The sequence below is a fragment of the Hesperophylax consimilis genome, chromosome 13 (genome assembly GCF_061612785.1).
Source record: "Hesperophylax consimilis isolate HC1 chromosome 13, BYU_Hcon_1.0, whole genome shotgun sequence".
Classification (NCBI taxonomy): domain Eukaryota; kingdom Metazoa; phylum Arthropoda; class Insecta; order Trichoptera; family Limnephilidae; genus Hesperophylax; species Hesperophylax consimilis.
Genome location: NC_142848.1, coordinates 34,488,272 through 34,511,613, shown reverse-complemented (window position 1 = coordinate 34,511,613; position 23,342 = coordinate 34,488,272). Strand labels below are relative to the sequence as shown.

General features: G+C 34.6%; 1 long non-coding RNA gene across 1 annotated transcript; it reads right to left on the bottom strand.

The window, feature by feature from the left end:
• Positions 1 to 14,356: 14,356 nt before the first annotated feature.
• LOC149418883 (uncharacterized) lies at positions 14,357 to 21,839 on the bottom strand. The gene is made up of 3 exons (XR_016302996.1): positions 21,719 to 21,839; positions 14,746 to 15,003; positions 14,357 to 14,531 (listed from the first exon to the last, which is right to left on the bottom strand). It is a non-coding gene; the product is annotated as an uncharacterized LOC149418883 (long non-coding RNA).
• Positions 21,840 to 23,342: the final 1,503 nt, after the last annotated feature.

Below are 23,342 nucleotides of genomic sequence, written 5' to 3'. Positions count from 1 at the left end.
TGTTAAGACTTAAGAATCTAACTTTATTTACCTCATTTATAACATTTAATTTATATCCACTTTAAATTGAGAATTTTCATTTCATTTCATTTTATTTATAACACTTGCATTTGAAATAAGTACAAAATGAAATAAAATATATACCTACATCAAGTGTTTTTTTAAGGATCGTATTCGTACGGCAATCTGTTACAATATATATATATATATTTTTTTTATATTGAATACCTCACAAGAGTCCCAACTGCTCCCGTCTGGAGCCAGTGAGACTATGGCATCCCCAATTGGGGGATGTTGTGAGGCTGAAGGTAAGTGGGGAAGGGAAAGAGGAAGGTGGGGAAGTACCTGGCTATTCAGATCTAGTCACTAAACACGGCTAAAGCCATTTGGAGCAACGTTTCAATTCTGAATGGTGGTCTTACACCAGGGCGATACTGGTAGTATCTTCCACTCTGGAACGTGCCGCAAATATACTATATATTATTTTAATTAATTAATTGTGAAATAACACAAATCAATCAAATAAAATTTATTTGCGCACGCCGGGTTCGAACCCGCGACCTTCGGAATGGCAGTCCAATGCGTTACCACTGGACTATGCCGGCCGTCTACTACCGGTCGCATTTTTACTTATTTTCTATTGTACTGAACAGTAATCAAAACCTGCTGAAATGATCTATATCAAATGAAACGTCAAAATAATATCTACGTTTCATATGCTTTGCATATGTATTCTTTGTATGCCAAATGCATTAAATATCTGACAACAGCGCCACCAGATAAAGGGCGGTCCACATAAAATGAGGTCTATATAATATGCGGTCTACATAAAAGGCCATCTGTGGCAGAACAACGTCTGCTCGGGCCCTGTAGTAAATTATAAATATAGTGTATTATATCAAATAGTTTGAAGAATGATGATAAAAGATTCTCAGTAAAAAAATGAGTATTTTTTAAAGTGTTTATATATTCCCCGTATTATATGTACATAAGAAATCAGCATTAATTTATTTCTATTTCATTAACGGCCTTGACAGTCTCGTGATCGAAAACAAGTTACTTTTAATTCGAGGTTTGTGGTTAAACTTATTATGAAAATAACATCATTAAAATATATATTTCGTTGAGTATTTGTCTTTAATTTAATTGAAAAATATTTGATGATATTCAGGGAACAAGATTTCACAACGTAGGCGTAGGTATGGTGATATAAAATGATGATCGTTTTATTATAATCATATCACACGCGTTTGAAAAAAGAGGTTAAGGCGACACAATACCCTGATAACGGGGATTTGCCCCGACGCTCACATTTTAATTATTTCTGATGAGCTTATTACTAAAATCTTAAATGTTTCTAGAGGGATTCGAAGGGATGCAAGTTATTTATATTTAAGATTAATAAAAACAGGACCTTACCATTAAATATATTATGTAAAACGATAAGTACATTTTATTAAATGTAAAATGTTGTAAGATAAGCGGCAAGTACCAGATTTTATTTTTCTAGACGATGAATTAGTAACTTCCCGACGACTCCCTCACAAAAGATTAGAGATTTTATTAATGTATTCATAAGAATTAATTAAAATAAAAACACTCGCGAAAATTCAATTTCCGGCCAGATACACGAAAGTCGACCGCCAGTACTTCAAAACTCTGGATTGTGCGTAGTATATTTGTGTGCGCGTTGGTAAGGAGTTACTACGTATTGATTCAGACGCCGCCAAAGTTCCGGCCTGTAAGGTTGTGTGTCACCCGGCCCGTCGCTCCGGTAATTTCTTTTACGTATTTTTTTATTTAATCAAACGATTACTTTGAAATCTATTAGTGAAATTTTCTGTTTTTTATAATTTTACTTCTTCCTCAAGTGAGTAAAGGTTTTTTATATAAATAATAAATATAAATATAAATAATAACCAATATAAAAGAATACATTATTAAATGCGTAAATGTGTAGGCACTTGAGAAAAAAGATGACACTAAAGTATTGTCGTTATGTTATAATGTATCATTTCTAGCCCAAGTAGACTTTTTTACTATTAATTCTTTTTTTCACGACACTTGGCGACGCGGCTGTCTGACCGGTTGTCACAACCAGCGGCACAGAATGTTATAGAGTGCCCCTTCACTAGAATCGTTTTCCTAGTTTTATTTATTTACGCCCTACTGGGCTTTTACATTAATTTCTAATTATACAGTCACGTTAGTTGTAACAATGGAATATCTAATAAATTATGGTAAAATAAAAGGAGTTTTTTACTAAGGAGTGGTATTCTCTTATATTTCAATAAAGTGTTTGTGAAGAGTTCGTTTCATTACTAATACTCCAGGTCAATTAGCGATTCGCGATCGTAATTATTCCGGTAGTCCCAATTTTTTATATGTTTTATAAACTGGTCCCCTGATGTAAAATCTGAGTTTCCGACCTTGGCACACCTGTGCTCGCGCCGCCATTTTGAAAAAAACCGGCCGAAATCGCTCCAAAATCTAGTTTTTCCAAAATTTCTCATTCCCAATGCAAATTTCGGCTAAATTAGCTAAACAATTAAAGTAGAACATAAAATTACTTACAACTTTTGTATAAACAATTTTCTTCAATCTCTAATAGGTACCGAGGTAGAAAGTCGTAAAGGTGCGTATATTTTTGAAAAAAACAAGTTTTTTGCGCGACTAGCTTTGGTTTTTTGTAAATATCTCGTTTCCAGTACAATTTTGTGAAAAAATTATTGTTACTAATTTTGTAGAAAATAAAATTTCATAAAATAAATAGGTATTTAATTTATGTGTTTTAATTCTAATACGTATCCAAGCTCTAATCCACCAAAACCAGGCCAAAAATTGAAACAGAGGTAAAGTGTTTTAAATTACCTATTAGAGATTGAAGAAAATTGTTTTCACAAAAGTTGTAGGTAATTTTATGTTTTACTTTAATTATTTAGCTAATTTAGCCAAAATTTGCATTGAGAATGAGATATTTTGGAAAAACTAGATTTTGGCGCGATTACAGCCGGTTTTTTTTTAAATGGTGGCGCGAGCACAGGTGCGCCATGGTCGGAAATTCAGATTATACATCATGGGATCAGTTTATATAACATATAAAAAAATTGGGACTACCGGAATAATTACGATCGCAACCCCCTTTTTGGCGCTATGTGTACTGGCCTATAATACGGAATCCCCAAATATATCGACAACATTCTCACATTTATAACCCAGATAACATGTAGGTACGTTTATCATCAACAAATCAATACAAAAACCGACCAATATCATATAACAACAAAGGCAAAGGCATATGGCAACAAAGAAAAAAAGAACAGGTATCCGCTAGTAAGCAGGGTGAAAAAAATCAAAGGCAGAATAAAGAACACAGAAAAAATGTGCAATTAATGCTTGCTTCTAGACTCAGCAATATACCACCTCTATCTATATTACAGCAGGTAATTTATACACTTGTATATACCCGTCTATACATACTTATACGCTCGTGTGTATAATTCCAAAATTTGATTGAAAAGTGAATTAACATAATGTTTCTAATATTGTTTTTATTTCATCACGAAAATACTTAATATATCAATAATCCGATGCCGAAAGGACCGATTTCACCGGAGAAAAATTCTGAGCAAGTAATAACTGATTTAAACATATAATTTTATTATGAACGTATTGAAGTCGTAAAAAATTTTCAAATACATATTTCCCATACATATTGTTTTCAATTATATATCCGTAATAGAAATTTTAAACCGTTAAATATTTATGTTATATACAAAAAGCCTACCTCAAACATTAACGAATTCTTAATGTATCTTGAATCTATTTTAAATAACTGTACAGATGATACCCTTATCTTTGGTGATTTCAACATTGACATTCTTCAAAAAAATAATACATCTCTTAAATACATCAACACGCTAGACTCATACAACTGTTTCATATGTAACACATCCTATCCTACACGAGTAACAGATACCTCTACTTCTCTAATAGACCATATCATCTCAAACAGACAAAATATTTCCTCAACTACTGCAAATATAGATGCCTACCTAAGTGATCATAACATTTTGATATTAGATTACCAAAACAGCTTGAAACATCACACTAATAATAGAATACATTCTTTTTCAAACAACACCAAAACCGATAAAAACATGTTAAAAACATATGTAGAATCCCACAACTTTCACCACGAAACCACCAGTAATGCCAATGAAATCTATAATAATTTTAATGAATACATCAAAACAGCAATAAAATCATCCCAACATAAATCTGAGTTACGCATAGGAGACCAACGGAGGGGTAATACTCCATGGTTTGATGCTAAATTAAATGCACTTATCAAACAGCGCAACAATGCGTTTAAAATCTGGAACAAAAAACATCAAAGTGATATATTCACAGCACTGAGAAATAAAACAAGAAATCAAGTTACCAACTATAGAAGATATGCTAAAACCAAATACTACACGACTATATTTAAAGAAAACCTGCGTAATCCGCGACAGACATGGAAAATAATAAATGCAATTCTAACAAATAGCTCGACACCCCAGAAAGATGAAATTGAATGTCTTCTCATTAAGAATGAAGAAATAACATGCCCAACACAGATAGCTTCAACTTTTAACAACTTCTTTATATCAGTTGGGGAAAACTTAGCAGCTACAATTGCATCATATCCAGATGATTCTATCACTATAAACACGGATCAAAAAGCAATCCAGTCCTTATACATGGCCAAAACCACAGACATAGGAATTAATAGACGAGAAGATAATGGCGAGGGGTAAAATCAACTGTTGAAGAACGAAGGGGGTGAAGCTGACTGTGATTCGTCAATAAATCAATCTGACAGTAAATAGGCATCTCGCATTATAATATCACCATTTACTTCTTAAAAGTAAAATCTGCTTTTGAATGAATAGACATTTTTACATGGGAGCGCAAATTACTCGCCACGTTATGAACAAATTTGCGAAGTCCAAATTCGGCAAAAAAATTCGGTTATATTTTCAGAGTCGAATATTTCGTTTAAGTATTTAGTTAAGACACTTTTATAAATGTTCATAATTTACTTCCCAGCAACCAACCAGCTTTGTGTTTCGCGTCCAGACGTTTCTCGATGTGATAGTAACAACTGATTCATATTATACGATGTGAATATGCTTAAAATAAAGTAAAATAATGCTTATATATGGAATGTAATACGACAATTGGGTTTATTCTCTTTTTCACATCTATTTTTATAAGTTTTCAAGTACAAGTCAACATTTTGCCGTGTTATTTCGTAAAATGAACCGATGATGCCTCGACCATAGTTCGCACAAGAATGATGACGTCACGTTTTCAAATTTCACTTGAGGCCATATGCAAGCACAGCCGGCTCCAATGGAACCGGTATGGGGAGTGGGGATAATACGCTTTTAATCACTTAGGGCAGGTCTACTAATATTCATATGTCTATGGCCAAAACAAATAAAACAGAAGTTCTCAGTATCATCTCTCAACTAAGGTCTAATGCATCTCCAGGTTTAGATGGAATTACACCAGTGTACCTGAACTTTTGCAAAGATATATTAGCTGACCACCTTGTTTTTCTTATTAATCAATCCCTGAATAGTGGAATCTTCCCAGATCAACTAAAGATTGCAAAAATAATTCCGATTTACAAAGATGATTGCAAAAAAAATCCTTCTAATTACCGTCCTATATCCATCCTCTTTGTCGTCTCTAAAGTTTTTGAAAAGGTTATTAAGCTTAGGCTCACTAAATATCTCCTATCAAACAATTTACTCGCATCCCAACAGTATGGATTCAGAAACCAATCTAACACAAAATGTGCTGCCTTCGATTTTGTATACGCCCTCCAAAAGCATATAGACCAGGGTAAGCATGCTGCAGGCTTATTTATAGATTTAAAAAAGGCTTTCGATACGGTTGACCATGGGATACTACTAAAGAAGCTAGAACACCTAGGCATAGTAGGTACTCCCCTGAAGTTACTGTGTAGCTACCTCTCTAACCGACACTGTCAGACCTTTGTTGGAAAGGGGACAAGCAGCATGGGAACGATAAAATGTGGCGTGCCTCAGGGCTCCGTACTTGGACCATTACTATTTTTAATATATATATAAATGATATTGCTAAATGGGGACTTAAGGGTACAATACAACTCTATGCAGATTACACAGTGATTCTTTATCACAATAATGATTTAAACGAACTTGAAAAGGAAATGGAAAGGGATGTAGCTTGCCTGGCAAACTGGCTGCGATTAAACAAACTTAGCCTAAACATAAAAAAAACACATTACATACTGTTTGCAAATAAAAAAAATGTAAGTCTTAATATAAGTCTTGATAATAACCGCCTTGAAAGGGCTGATGTTACAACATATCTTGGCCTTTTCATTGATTCACAACTCACACGGAATCACCAATTTAAACATGTTCCATCCAAAATTACTCCTATAACTGGTGTTTTATATAGACTTCGCGGGTTACTTCCTCCCTCTCTATTAAAATCGATTTACCAAGCTATGATTCACTCACATGTAATATATCTCGCCGGAATCTGGGGATTTGCTACAAAAAAATGATTTCAGAAGTCCAAGTCGTCCAAAATAGAGCCCTGCGAAATATTTTCAGTTTACCTTGGGACACACATGTCAAAGACATCTACAGAAACACCCAAATACTTCCTTTTAATACCATTCCCACTTTTGAAATAACGAAAACTATATTACAAGTAATTCAACACTCGGCACATTCCAACACTACACTCTATTACAATTACGACGTACACCAACACAACACAAGATATCACAACAAACTACATATACCAAAAATCAAATCAACAAAATATGGACTAAGATCCCTGGAATACATAGCTCACACAAAATATAATCAACTACCCAACGAGATCAAATGTGCAAGTCAATGTAAAAAGACCCAAACTAACATGCTCAAACTTCATCTTATTAATGACTATCTGAAATAATAATGTTGTGTATGTCCCATCATATGTCCATTTAATACATACAGCTATATGTTTCATGTAATGCGTATCATTCCCGCAATGAGTTTATTAACTCCTGGAGTACAATGCTTTATATAATATACTATATTCTGTATTGTATACTTTTAATAAAAAAATTAAAAAAAAAAAAAAAATTGACGTAAATAAAGTAAAAGTTTTGTTTACACAGGAAGAGAAGAAACCTGTTATTCTGGAAGGAAGGAGAATAGAAGACATATTTTTTCTTTAAATGTATTAAATAGAATTTCGCAGCACGACTCTTTTTATGATTGTAATTATCTAACTTAGAGATATTTGAGCGTATACTTCGAGATGACAAGTTCTGGGAAGAAAAAATGCTTATTAAATAAACTAATTTTTAAATGGATTGCATTCTTGTCGAGCTTATCGATCCTGGAGTCACAAGGTCTATGAATGTTCGTGATCCTCCACATATCTTAGAAATTGTATGTAAAGAACGTCAATTTGGAAAGCGTCGTTTAGATTTCGACGAAATGCTATTTATTGAATAATTATTTTCGTTTTTTATATAAAATTATTTTTACTATTTCTAACTTATATTATAATAAATGATGGCCTTTATACAAAAAAAGTTGCATCTTATGTTTTTTAGATTAAATAATTATTTGTTTTATGTAACTGTTTGTAAACGATAATAATAAATATTGAAAATGACTGATATTTTATTTAACTTGTCAATATATTCAGATATAATTATGATCAGATATTATGAAAATGATTCGTGATTGAATACCGTATTGCTTTGACATCTGTCAATGAAGAACACGTCGGTTACGAGTCATAAGTTACTGCCTACCGTCTAGCAGTATGGTTACAGAAATCTGATAAGAATCATAAAATCATGAGCTCCTTCTGCAATAGGTAACGTTTCTATCGAAATTTACCTAAAACATGCACATTCAACTAAATATTACTATTCACATAGTTTGAAAGACGCCCATTATTAAGCATTTCATGTTCAAACCTTACTTATGGGTACCATCTAGTGGATTTCATCGCTGCTCTGACTTCGAACTGTTCGTGGTGTCGCGCGTTCCCCGTTCCAACGTACTTCATTCCTCTCCACCCCGAAATATTATAATATTTAATTCGAAGCGGAGCGCGTGTGAAACTAATTTGCTTCGCCCACTTAAAGCGCGTTCACGCCCATAACTGATATTTTTTGGGATCTTATTTCGTCTTAATGTGCGACCGACGTTTTATACATATAATTTATTTTATAAATAAATATAAACATTCCACAACAAAAATAAACACGAGATCTCTACCAATTGGATGATTGCTCTAATCACTGAGCTATCACAGCCGTTCAGTTAATGTGTAAAAGTATTATCTAGTTGCTAATTAAAAACAAAAAAATAGATATTTCCCTTACGCGTCCCCACTGACTAAACCGCCACACGTCACAACGGATCACGTGATACGTGCCGCAGCTGCTGGAACGAGACGAAGTGCGTATCACGTGACCTGCTAGGCTGTACCCAGTGGCAACTCGTGATAAAACTATCAACGGACAGCAAAATAACATTTACATTTTTTAATACCAAATATGCTCAGTAATTGCATGTTACATAATTATAGGAACCAGGAAAATATTATCTTTATTTTATTTTATTTGGAACACCAACAGATATAATATTTTATAATGTATGTTAAAATATGTAATATATGTACTCAATAAAAGGTTTTCACGATTGTATCTTAATTTATTAAATATAAATGAGAAAGTAGTTACAATAGTGGTAATATAATATGGGGATGGGATAGTGGGAGGGAAGGAATGAAGATGGATCTGGATTTTTAAAAAAAATAGTATATTGAGGGTATCACAAATAATTATATTAAGATTTTACATGTTCATGTTTAATTTCTGTAAGTTATCTTATATTTATAACAGGATAGTTTAAAATTTAAAAAAAATCGTACGCTCTTCGCAATACAGTAACATTGTTTAGACACGAAATGCCGCTGATAGATAGTAAGCCTTTGAATGGTGCTGTTATCGTGAAGATAGGAAACTGAAACAATAAAAAAATTATCTAAATAGGTAAATGGCAATGTCATCAGCAATTAAAAAAATTCTCTCTCCACTTCATTTAACTTCAAAACTAACAGCAATGCTAGATGCCATTGCCAAGTGTTACTAGCACCGGACAGTTGGGTGTTGTTCAATTATTTTTTTGAATGTTCCGATTTATACATAGACATATGAATATTAGTAGACCTGCCCTGTGATTAAAAGCGTATTATTCCCCACTCCCCATACCGGTTCCATTGGAGCCGGCTGTGCTCGCTTATGGCCTCAAGTGAATTAAGAAAACGTGACGTCGTCATTCTTGTGCGAACTATGGTCGAGGCATCATCGGTTCATTTTACGAAATAACACGGCAAAATGGTGGCTTGTGGTATGAAAACTTGTAAAAATAGATGTGAAAAAGAGAATAAACCCAATTGTCGTATAACATTTCATATATAAGCATTATTTTACTTTATTTTAAGCATATTCACATCGTATAATATGGATCAGTTGTAGAAACATATACTATCACATCGAGATACGTCTGGACGCGAAACACAAAGCTGGTTGGTTGATAGGAAGTAAATTATGAACATTTATAAAAGTGTCTTAACTAAATACGTAAACAAAATATTCGACTCTGAAAATAGAAGAAATTTATTTTGCCGAATTTGGACTTCGCAAATTTGTTCATAACGTGGCGAGTAATTTGCGCTCCCATGTAAAAATGTCTATTCATTCAAAAGCAGATTTTACTTTTAAGAACTAAATGGTGATATTATAATGCGAGATGCCTATATACTGTCAGATTGATTTATTGACGAATCACAGTCAGTTTTACCCCCTTCGTTCTTCAACAGTTGATTTTACCCCTCATCTTTAATTTCTAGTCTATATATTCATATGTCTGTGGATTTATAACTGTTTGTTCATGGAACCGATTTCATAACCTCTGCAATTGTATCGTATCATCCGTGGTGATGATGATGTCTATATCCCCCTTAGCCAACGTAGCCCCCGAAGCCCCCAAAACCTCCGAAGCCTACTTGGCCCCCGTAGCCCCCGTAGCGCTTGTAACTCCTGGAGCCGAAGCTTCCGCGGCCCCCGTAACCCCCGCAGCGCCTGTGACTCCTGGATCCGTGGCCCCCGAAGCCCCCAAAGCCGTGCTCATTACTACCGTGCTCGTAACTACCGGAGTCGTCGCCCCCGTAGCCGCCCTCCTCACTACTGGAGTCGGGTTCGGCTTTGGGCGCTGGGAGGGCCAGGCACGCCACTATCACCATGAACACCACAAATATCTGAAAATAATTAAACAATCATAGTAAGCACATGAATAGGGGTTACAAAGGTCAAACTTGCATAGTTTCTTTTATTGGTGATGAAATGTGCGGCGGCCATTGTCCACGCACAGGGAACGCGTCGGAACATTAATGAACAAGGTTAGCTTCGCTGAAAAATCCGATCAGGAGTTTATAAAACATTCCTTATCGAAAGGTAATGATTTAAGGGTGATTATTATTATATTCTTTTGTATCCGGATTTGGTTTAAGGGGCGCGAGACGCGATTTGTTGTCGAGCTGAGGGCAAGGTCTGGAAAGAGCGGAAAACGGAAAGGGGATAAGGGATTTAGGTCCTACCTTCCACGGACATAATCTGGCAAGGGATTGTAAATTTTGGACGGTAAACACTCACTCCATACCAATTTAATATAATTCTACCTATCACTTTGTCACCGTTGCATGATAATATAACCCTACATAGCAGAACAGCAACGTCTCAAGAATTGTTTCCTGCGGCACTCCACATGTTATTTTACCTCATACTTGTAAGTCACTCGCGATTCCACCTAATTCTACTGCCAAAAATTGATTCGATAGGTAAGATCGGAAAAGTTCCACGGGAGTGCCAACTATGCCCAAACGCTTCAGTTTTTCGATCAATACCTTATAATCTACTGTGTAGAAAGCCTTCTTTATATCAACAAATATTGCCGCAGTAAAATCACCAATATCAATATGTTTCTGTAGATTCTATATGAAATCGAAAGCTGCACATTTAGTGTTAGACCGTATTCTGAAACCGTATTGTTTTGACATAAGAATTTTGTTGTGTTCGAGATATTTCAATAGTCTTTCTTTAATGACACATTCAAATTTTTTAGAGATAGCTGGAAGTATAGAGATTTGACGATAATTTTGGACATTTATCTTTATGTATAGGTATAATTTCCGCAATTTTCAGTTTGTCCAGAAATATTCCTTTTGACAGAGAGATATTTATTAAGAACACGAGGTCATTAAACAGTTCGTGTTTTCAATTTTTGAGTAGTAACGAGGTTACACTATCGAAACCAGCTGTCGCTTTAGTCTAAAGATTAGATATGACCCGTAAGATTTCCTTTCTATTTTTCCTGATCATGTTAAAAGATTGTATTGTTTGAGGTTCTGTGTGTATCGTATTTACATCTGTTTTAGATGTTTTTATGACTGATGCTAAGTATTTCCCAACTGAAAGAAAAAATGCGGTTTCAATATCCTTTGGTTCCTTTACTTCTTCGTCATTTGTGACTAGGGATTTACAATCGATTGTATTGTTTTGCGAGCTATTTGATAGAATGAGATTTGAAGAGAATGAAATTTATCGTTTTCCAGGTTCTTTGTGGCTTGTTGATGTTTTCAGTAAGTACTTTGGTACAATATTTAGATTTAATATACGAGGCATATCCAGAAAGTAAGTGTACTGAGGCTCTCACGACCGAATGAAATTTATTTTCGATATGTTGGCTACACTTACGTGTAGCCTGACTCTTCCCCTCCGCAACGAGACCTGTTAAAGGTCAGTACGTTGAGAAGTGTCAACGCGACAACACGTTTCGTGAAAAATGTCAATCCAATCTTCCGCCAAATGCGAAATACGCGGCGTCATCCGTTATCTCGTTTGGAAGGAAAAACCTCCGTTTTTATAATGAGGTTAAAACTGCATATGGTGATAAAGCTATGAATTGTACGAGTGTGTAAAAGTGGTATCGCGAGTTTAAAAACGGTTCTCACCTCTTCACCCTCCACCAAAAAGTTCAAAACCACAATTTCAGCCAAGAAAATCGTGGCATCCGTGTTTTGGGACTGTCAAGGCATAATTTTGATTGAATATCTGCATCAAGTGGAGACTATCAACTCTGCATGATACTGTGAGACCCTAAAAAAATTGCGGAAGGCGATTCATAACAAGAGGAGAGGCATGCTGATAAAGGGAGTCAGCCTGCTGCACGACAATGCCAGACCACACACGGCCAACGCCACGAAGGAACTGCTTGCTTCGTTTAAATGGGATATCCTGAACCACCCCGCGCATTCCCTTAACCTAGCACCTTCAGATTATTATCTCTTTACCTCTCTGAAGCTGTACATGGGTGGAAAAAGGTTTTCAACCGACGAGGAGGTAAAGGAGGAGGTGGAGAAGTGGACGAAGGGGTTGGCGGGAAACTTCTTCGAGGAATGCATCAAAAATTGATACCCCGCTTCACCACCTGCGTTGAGAGGAATGGCGACTATGTCTAAAAATAGCTTACATATGTACTACGGTAATCATGTAATTTTTTTGTTTCAATAAAAAGATTTGTAACCTACAAAAATTCAGTACACTTACTTTCTGGATACGCCTCGTATCTTCTATAAGTCGTTACAGTATTACGAGTTTTATTTTCTTCTGTTGTCGACGGAATACTTCCTTTATTTAGTTTCCAAAGTTTAAAAACGCTATTGCGTCTTTTAATCAGTGTATCATATTTGGTATCAAACCATGAAGTATTCTTCAGTCCCTTGTCTCCTTCATTCACTTTTACTTTTTTGCATAAATTTAAATCATTTTCAAGTAAGTTAGCGAAATTATTATAATTTTTATTTTTATCGTCCGATGATGTGTAGAGGGTGTACTGGATGGATATCCGAAAAAGTCTGTAGATTTAGTGTGCCGGTTTCAAACCGTGTCTTCAACCGACGAGAATGCTCCTTTACAATCGATAGTGATGATAGTAGTTCGTAAGTTGTGCTTATGACGATGATAGTTGTAAATTATGCTGATGATGATGTCAATAGTAGATTCTGCGGATGATGATGATGATAATTCCGCCTTTCGCACCCAGTGGTCACCATCTACCCAGCACTGGGTGTGATTCGCCTCTGCTCACTTCTGGCGCCTTGCGGTTGCCTAACAGGCTGGTCTTGATGAGGTAAGCACCAGAAGTTTTGGAGTAGAGACTAGACGAGGTGAGACAGGTGGTCAGGAGTCACTTGTTAAGGTAATAAAACAACTTGTTGATAGGTAAAGATGAATTGATTTATTTTGGATTAGTTATCCTATTTGGCCGGCGCGCAAGCGACATTTGGCTGCCGGTCGAAAAAAGGTGGGGAAATTTGTCCCCGCTAGATTGGGTATATACATTTTTGTTGTTGTTTATTCTTGAATTTTTAAGCATTTTATTTCCTTGAAGTTGTCATTAGCAGAGGTCCACTTAGTCTACTCTTTCTCTGAAGCGCTCATCCTTGAGCTTCCAAAGTGGGCAATCCGGATTTGTTGCCCGGTGGTTTCTCGTACCTCCACTGCAATTTGAACACTTTGGTTCTTTCGCCTTGTTATGACTCACGTCACGCATCCCCACTGACCACACCGCCACACGTCACAACGGATCACGTGATACGAGCTTTGTCTTGTCTGTGCGGTGCTGCTAGAACGAGACGAAGTGCGTATCACGTGACCCGCTATGCTATACCCAGTGGCAACGTGTGATAGAACTATCAACGGACAGCAAAATAACATTTGCATTTTTTACTCCTAAATATGCTCATTGCTCAGTAATCGCTTTTTACGCACTTGTAATTATAGGAACCAGGAAAAACTTATTTTAATTTTATTTTATTAAAGGTTTTTACGAATGTGTCATAATTTAATGAATATAAAGAGAAATATAATATGGGGATGGGATGGATCTAGTCTGTGTTGTGTTAATATTATTTATTGATTTTAGTTTAGGTTAATAAATTTGATTTGTTGTGTTATATTAGAATTCAGATTATGTTGTGTTTAAAGTGTGTGAAGCGCGATGAATGTGTTTTGTTTGGGATGAGGTATGTTTAGTGTGTGGTTTTGTCTGTTTTGTATGATGGACACTCTTAATTGAAATCTATCAAGTAGTTTGAGCAATCTATCACAGAGATGGCTATTTTTTGTAAAAATAGTATGTCGAGGGTATCAGAAATAATTAGGAACAAATTATAGATTTTCATGTTTAATTTCTGTGAGGTATCTTCTTATTTATAACAGGATAGTTTAATATTTTACAAAAAAAAATCGTACGCTCTTCGCAATACAGTAACATTATTTAGACACGAAATACCGCAGATGGGTGTAAGCCTTTGAATAGTGCTGTTATCGTGAAGATGGGACACTGAAACAATAAAATATTTATAAATAAATAGGTACATAGCAATGTCATCAGCAATTAAACAAAATCTCTCTCCACTTCATTTAACCTCAAAACTCACAACAATCCTAAATGCCATTGCCCAGTGTCACTGACACCAGACAGTTTTGACTTGTTCCGATAAATTTTTTCAATGTTCTGATTAATAACTGATTTGTCAGTGAATCGATTTGATTACCTCTTCATTAGTATCGTATCATCCGTGGTGATGATGATGTCCATATCCTCCGTAGCCACCGTAGCCCCCGTAACCTCCAAAGCCCCCGAAGCCCCCGAAGCCTCCGTGGCCCCCTCCGTAGCCCCCGTAGCGCTCGTGACTCCCGGAGCCGTAGCCTCCGTATCCCCCGTAGCCATGCTCGTAACTACCGGAGTCGGGTTCGGCTTTGGGCGCCGGGAGGGCCAGGCACGCCCCTATCACCATGAACACCACAAATATCTGAAAATAAATAACAATAATATGAAAATAAATAACAATAATATAAAAACAAATAACAATGATCTGAAAATACTCGTACATGACAATCATCGTATTAAGTGTACATTCTGACCTCTCTTCATATTCATATTCCGCCATATTTCCACTGGCTCTGAACAATTCAGGGCAAAACATATTTAAAAAAATTAAAAATCAATACGATAATTCTCTCATTTTTCAATAATTTTAACTCTTTAACTCTTTGGCCGCTTACAAAATAAATACAAAACTTAAATTTGGATTTGAAACCAAAATACCCAATGAATAATAATTATTTTTGAACACAGACAGATACAGTAAATATCTAGTATAGATGTGACCTCATTAATTTATTTTTGCTTTAAATAATGACATATCAGCCATTAAATAATTCGTTGTTTTTAAGATTCTAGAGGCAACTTTGATTTTTTTGTAATTATTCAATTAAATAAATCTCTTACACCCGCATTGTTAATATAATACATTGAAAAAATTCGTAAACGAAGCATTTGTTGGGTCGAAATTTGTATTTATACGCAACAAAATGGGGTTCCAGCTTAAGTTTGCAATTTAAATTTAAATCAATCAAAAACTTATTTAAATATTTTGTATTCGGATTAACTGAACTAGAAACAATCGTAGTTACTCAAATAATTATGTTTCATGCGCTATGTTGGAAATCAAAGCCGCCTATGTCAAAAACCAACTTGTTGCCAAATTAATCTCAAATAAAAAATTAAGAAAATAATTTAAACACTCAATAATTTAAAATCTCGTTTTTTAATTATTTCATGGAAAAGCCGGTTTAGTCGTTACGTGATGTCTTCATTTATATCTGCCAAACTCACAACCTTATAGCTAAATTACATCAGCAATAAAAAATAAAAAATTGTCGTTTCTCATGATAATCATACACTATGAATATTCATAATTTACTTTAAAAGACTTTTTTTTAAATACTTTTATTTATATTTTTATTCCTAGTTTGATTAATTTTGCACATTTGACCTTAAAACCAAGAGGAAGTTCACTATCTACACGATATTTCGAAAAACCATCTAATTTCACTTTTAGACCCCGCTAAAAGCTGACGTTGATATTTCTTGATGAAATTTGCACACACTGACACAAAATTACTGTCTGTATATCTGCTTTGGAAAAACTCTGAACTTCTGCTAGTTATTCATAAAAGCAAACCAGTTTCATTTCGTTGTGTCTCGTGACATCTGCATTAATTCAATAAAAAACCTTATTTTTAAATATTAAAGATAACATTAGCAATTTTTCAACGAATTTTAAAACAGAAAAATCAGAACAAGATACGGTCACATCTGGGAGTTATTATGATTTAGTGAATTTTACCGTCTTACCAGATAATGTGTTTATATATCTATAAAATAGTATCAAATCTACAATGTGTTGTTTCCCCAAAATATGTAATTATATTCGGAGAAATGATTTCTTAAACGTATCGATTAGGATATTCCGGCGTTTAAGAGGAAGTATTAGATTATTGAAGACAATTTTAGCGATTCCTAAACGAAAACAGCGATGGAAAATTCAGTCACATCTAGGACTCGAACCCAGGACCCTTGCCTTGCCGGGGCACAGCTCTACCAACTGAGCTAATAGGACCCTATCTCTTTCGGTCATAATACAGGGTGTCCGGAAACTCGTAGTACAAGCGGGAAACTGGTGAATCTACATCACATTTGGAGTCGATTTTGTAGTATATTTTTTTTTGATTTGAGCTTTCGTTATAGAGTAAATCGAGTTGGAAGTTGATTTTTTTTTAATTTTTTTTTTTTTTTTTTTAATCAAATTCTTATAAATTATTACTGAAGATCAAAGTACCCAACTAATTAAAACTATTTGAAAGTAAAACAAATGAAGAAACTCGGATTTGAAGCATTATTTTGAAATCACCCTTCATTTAATCCGGTGTAATCATAAAATATTTCTGCTCTGCAGGGTTAAAACATCTGTTGTTCAACCCTAAACACCAGAAAAAACTTTAACCCTAAAATAGCCGAAAAATATATTTTTTTGGTTTTTTTTTTTTTGTGAAAATGCTCAAATCAAAAAACTTTATGTTTTTTTGGGTTCCCCATGTGGTGTAGATTCTCCAGTTTCCCGCTTGTACTACGAGTTTCCGGACACCGTGTATAATTAGTCACATCGAATAAGAACTACCAACCTTGTCTTTATTTTTCTCACCGCACATTTTTATTGGCATCTATCTTTATGTATGATAGAGTCCTAGATGTGACTGTATCCTTTTCTGATTTTTACTCACTAAGTTATTCAAAAAAATAATAAGAGTTCATTGTGCACCACTTTTCATACAAATCAGTTGAAAAGTAGTCATACAAGATGGCTGCTAGGCAATTTCCCCTCACTCTAGATTTGACTTCAATGTCATTCATACAAAATCTCACAATTGCTCTTTCTAGGCTTTTTTGGTCCTTGCTGAGGAGCGACTTCAGGGCACCGGTGCCCTTCCGCCTGCCTCTGGTGACCCGGTGCGCACTCTTATCCCTAAAGTCTTCGGGTTAACCCCTGACTCCCAACATAATCTTCGAGGACATAAAAGAAAGCTTATATAACTACTGTAATGTCATCCAATTCCTAGAAATGTGTATATTTCCGCGTTTATGTGCGTAATTACCACCAAGTTTACGAAAGCCTCCGTGATCGAGGGGTAAGGCTCTCGACTAGAAAGCCGAAGGTCGCGGGTTCAAATCCGTGCGCAAGTTAGACTAGACTTTTGTGATTATGTTTGTAATGCTTTCAATGAAAGAACTCAAGTAGATGCCATTTACACAGATTTTCAAAAGGCATTTGATAAAGTTAACCATTCTATTCTACTACAGAAGCTTGATCGAATAGGTATTCACGGTGATCTTTTTAGATGGCTTAAGTCTTATTTAGAAAATAGAACACAATTAGTACTTATTAATGGGTACGAATCACCTCCCATAATTGTAACATCAGGCGTACCCCAGGGGTCCAATCTTGGCCCACTGCTTTTCTTAATCTTTATTAACGACCTTGGCCCCATGTTAAGCTGTGATTTTGTTCTATTTGCCGATGATCTCAAGATTTACCGCAAAATTTCCACTGATTCTGATCATGTTAAGCTTCAAGAAGACCTTTGCACACTAAATAGCTGGTGCATTCAAAACGATATGTTTTTAAATATTGAAAAATGTTACATTATTACTTTTACTCGTAACAGAAAACGAAAGGATTTTGCAAATGCAGTCACCACTATAAGAGATCTAGGAATCACTCTTGATTCAAAGTTTATGTTTGATGTACACATAAATGATATTATAAGTAAATCAATGAAAATGGTTGGATTCATTCATAGAATATCGAAACCATTTAAATACCCCCAATCCATTATAACATTATACAACTCGTTGGTCAGAAGCAAATTGGAATATGGGAGTGTTATCTGGAACCCACATTATATAAAATATTCTAAAAGTATTGAATCTGTGCAAAAAAAATTCCTAAGACTGTTATCATATAAACTTGGATTAAATGCCTCATTCAAATCTTATGAAGAACGTCTACTAAACTTCAAATTTACGACATTGGAAAAAAGAAGACAATTTGCGGACTTAATATGTTTATATAAAATTATTCATGATTTTTAGCTAAAAAAAATCATTAAACCTCTTCGTACTGCTAATGAGAATAACAACGCACTTACTAATAATATCACCTTTAAATTAAATACAGTTACGGCAGATGACATTAAAATCATTATAGATTCATTGAAACCAACACTCACTTCCGGATCAGATGGCATTTCAATGAGAATAATCAAATCAACTAGAGATGAACTAATCCAACCACTTCTCCACCTTGTGAACAGATGTATCAAGGATGGTATCTTTCCTGCATCGCTTAAATTGGGTTCTGTTATACCAATCTTTAAAGCCGGAAATAAAGCGGATATAAGTAACTATAGACCGATAACAATATTGAATAATCTTTCAAAAATAGTAGAGAAAGTTATTAAGAAACAGCTCACTCAATATCTTGAAAAAAACCGCATACTATCTGAAAATCAATACGGCTTTAGAAAAAATATGGGAACTTCCGATGCCATCGCCTCTATTGTAAAAAGTATAAAACATAGTCTCGATAATGGTAATAAGTGTATCGGAATATTTTTAGATCTATGTAAAGCTTTCGATACAATTGATCATACATATCTTCTAGAAAAACTCAAAAAGATTGGAATCGTAGGTCGTGAACTGAATCTCATTCAAAGCTATATGTCAGAAAGGTCACAACTAGTCAGGATTAAAAATGAATCAAGTCAACCAATACCAATTCAATACGGAGTTCCACAAGGCAGTGTCTTAGGGCCGATTTTATTCCTGATATATATAAATGATCTATGTAATCTAAACTGTCACGGCTCAGTAATTAGTTTCGCAGACGACACAGTTCTTCTCTTCCATGGAAAGTCGTGGGAGACAGTATTCGTAAAAGCTGAAGAAGGGATGAATCAGGTAAAACAATGGCTTGATACAAATTCACTAACATTAAATGATACAAAAACTAAATATATTAAATTCAAAATTTACAACAAACAGACAGATAAAGTCAATTCAAACCTAAACATAAAAATTCATAAAAATTGTTTAACCGCGAACCATGAAATTCCTTGCAACTGCCCAAAATTGATTGAAATTCAAACAATAAAATACCTTGGGATAATTATTGATCAAAACTTAAATTGGAACTCCCAAATAGAAAATGTGAGCAACAAATTAAAAAAACTTACCTATTTCTTCAAAACAATAAGAAACATTTTAGATAAAGAACAATTAATTCAAATCTACTACGCATTAGCCCAATCTCAACTACAATATGGTCTTATCGGATGGGGAAGCTCATGCGATTCCACTATAAAACCAGTCCTCGTAACACAAAAGGCAATTCTAAAAATTATACTTAGGATCCCCATCAGAACTCCTACCGACTATGTTTTTAAAACCCTGAATGTAATGACACCAAAACAATTATACGCAAAAGATATACTAATTTACGCATTCAAAAACCAGGACAACTTTACACAGACAAACTCAGACAGACTCACAAGATCCACATTACAACACATGTTACACCAACCTACAACTAAAACAACTTTTGGACAAAGAAATATGCAGTATTATTCTATAAAATTATTTAATGTCCTCCCTTTTGAAATAAAAAACATTAAAAAAATAACTGACTTCAAAAGAAACATTAAGAAATGGATTATGGATAAGGGAAGGAAGAATATAGATATAATTTTGCAATCCAACAAAGACTAAAGCTTGTATTATGTTTTATTTTTTCTCTAAATATTGTTTTTTAATTTTCTATGTAGTATTTTAGCATATGTACTTATAATATTTCAAACATATAACCATGTACAATGTGACCTTAGAACGGGGTACCCCAGTAAGGACACATTATCTTTTATAAAAAATTGTTAAATAAAAAAAAAAAAAAAAAAAAAAAAAAAAAAAAAAAAAAAAAAAAAAAAAAAACTTCTTACCACTAATTGTCTGAGCAATATTCATATTAAAGTCCCTAATAGACATAATTTAAGGAGCCAAAATATATTCCATATTGATATATTTAATAACAATATTGCATATTTCAATCCACTATCTAGAATGTGTCGTCTGTACAATTCAGTTGAATGTGACCTTATAGATATATTCGCAAACAGTCTCGCATATTTTAAAAAACAAATCAACCATCTTCTACCATGATATGTTATGGAGAACAGTTAAGAGATATAATTGCTCAATTATTTTCTTTACTTTTCTTCTTTATCCTTTCTCTGTACATTTACTATATTTCATACTTAATATTCATGTTTTATATTTCTTTTTAATTATTATTATATATGTATTTTTTTTCTTTCAATACTAGCATCTCCGCCTAATATCAACTAAACCTTGTTTACGCATGCTGTGAACATTTTTAATTGGGGTGTTAATATCTGTGCACATTCCCACCGAAATAATATAAATGTAATAATTGTTAACACTCTGTAAATGTTTCAAACAATAAATAAATAAATAAAAGTAAATTTTATTTGATTAATTTGTGTTACTTCACAATTTATTAATTAAAAATAATATATAGTATACTTGCGGCACGTTCCTGAGAGGAAGAAACTCTCAGTATCGCCCTAGTGTGAGTGTATCATTCAGAATTGAAACGTTGCTTGAAATAGCTTCAGTTGTGTTTGGTGACCAGATTCGATATTAGCAAGGTACTCCCCTACCTTCCTCTTCCCCATCTCCTTCCCTTCCCGACTACCTTTCAGTAATACAACATACTCCAGTTGGGGATGCCATAGTCCCACTGGATCCAGGTTGGGAGCAGTTGCGACTCACATAAAAAAAAGTTGAGGGTATAATTGTCATAGACAACGACAATATCTACCGATTTCCATCTCGGTGGGTTAGTTTTCGCTTCCAAGATTTCCATTCAATCCTTCACGAAAACTCAATCGAAATTCAAACATATATATTTCACAACTACGGTGAAATTCAAACAGACGCATTTCAAAAGCTTTAGAACTACGGTGAAATTCAAACAGATGTATTTCAAAAGCGTTACAACTATGGTGAAATTGCACCCAAACTGAAATATTTTAGTATTCAACACTTACTAAAAACGACGTCTTCATGTTCACTGTTCACTCCTATTCTAGCACTGAATTAGACTAATGCTAATTAAGACGCTCCTGGCTTTATATACCATCCAAAACCAATCCTTAGCAACTTACGTCAACAAAATAGCTTTATTAATTGTATCTTATTAATAACCATTTTGAATTTACGTCGTTACCAATGGTCCAAGTTTTTCCCAAATAACTGGTTAAGTCCAGAGGTATTATTATGTTGTTTTGTAACATTTCGTACATAGTAAATTCCACCGGTTGGGGTCATTCATTGGCGTCAGAAGAGCAGAGGCGGATCTAAGCGGCCTTTTTCATACAAAACATATTTGTATTTGAAGTCTAAATGCCCATGGGCACAGTTTAGTTTAGGGGCACATTAAGAAAACTATAAACATATGAAAACAGTAAACCTAATAAAATGTTGCTTCAATTTTATTGAAAGGGTTCTTGCAAGACTCACACATGAACTTTGAAAAGTTAAATAAACAATTATTTTATTCAAAATACCTCTATTATTACTTTGAATTTTGGTATGAAAATATATTTTGCGTTTAACATGGTATCCCCAGAGAATACTATAGGTACAGAAATATAATGGTATATGAATTATTTCATTCACAGACAAAGAAAAAGCGCAACAGGGGTATTTTTTTCTAGGTCAGAGGGCAAACCAATAAATGCTTTCGATTTTATCTGTCGAAAAGTCAGTAGTCGAAAAATCATTAGTAGATATCGTTTAAAACGGAAACTTTTCAAAAATATATCAGTTTAACCGGCTAGTAGCCGAGTGGATAAATGAGTCGGATTCCCACCCAGGCGTCGCAAGTTCAATCTAATGCTAGATAAGTCCTCCATCATTGCATAAGCAACATTTTCGGCTGAAGTGGATTTTCCAAATACTGTGTCCTCAATACGCATCGTTTTGGCACCTAGCTCTGGCCCTCTCCGAGGTTGGGCCCTATGAAGAATTATTTCCTATCGTGGCATACTGTGTACCCATAGCGTAAATATGCAACTACAAGGTGGTTCCAGAGTGCTCAGTGAGCATTTCATTAGATCCGTTAAATCCACCCCTGCAGAAGAGGTAGTCTTGCTTTAACATGAAATCCGGGTTTCGAGCTGGAACCAAACCACGTGAGGATCATTTTAAAACCGGAGGGTTCCAGCGTGTCTTGAATAAACGACGGCATTATTCACTGACTGCCGGCGAGTGAACATAAAAATAACGAGACCTTCCACAGAAAAGTAAAGCAAAGCTTGCTAAAGTAAGGTAACGGTTTGCAGCACAACCCGCTGTGGGACTTTTCTGCACAGGGCTTGGTCAACGGACCAATACTGTCTTGACTTGACATTTAACTTTATTGCTTACGAGTATATGCCACATTTTTATCGTAGCAGTATTTTTTAAATAACCCTGTATTATAAAATTTCTCCTTGTATCAACTTCGTGTAATATGTAATGTGTTGTAATTGAACAAGGTCCGTTAGTAAACAAATAAATAATGTCACATCGGGTTGTGTAGCAATATAAAAACACATACATATTCCAGAGATTCAGGGATGTGTCTTATGCACTCTCAAAATAAAAGTTCATTGTTTATTTTTATGTATT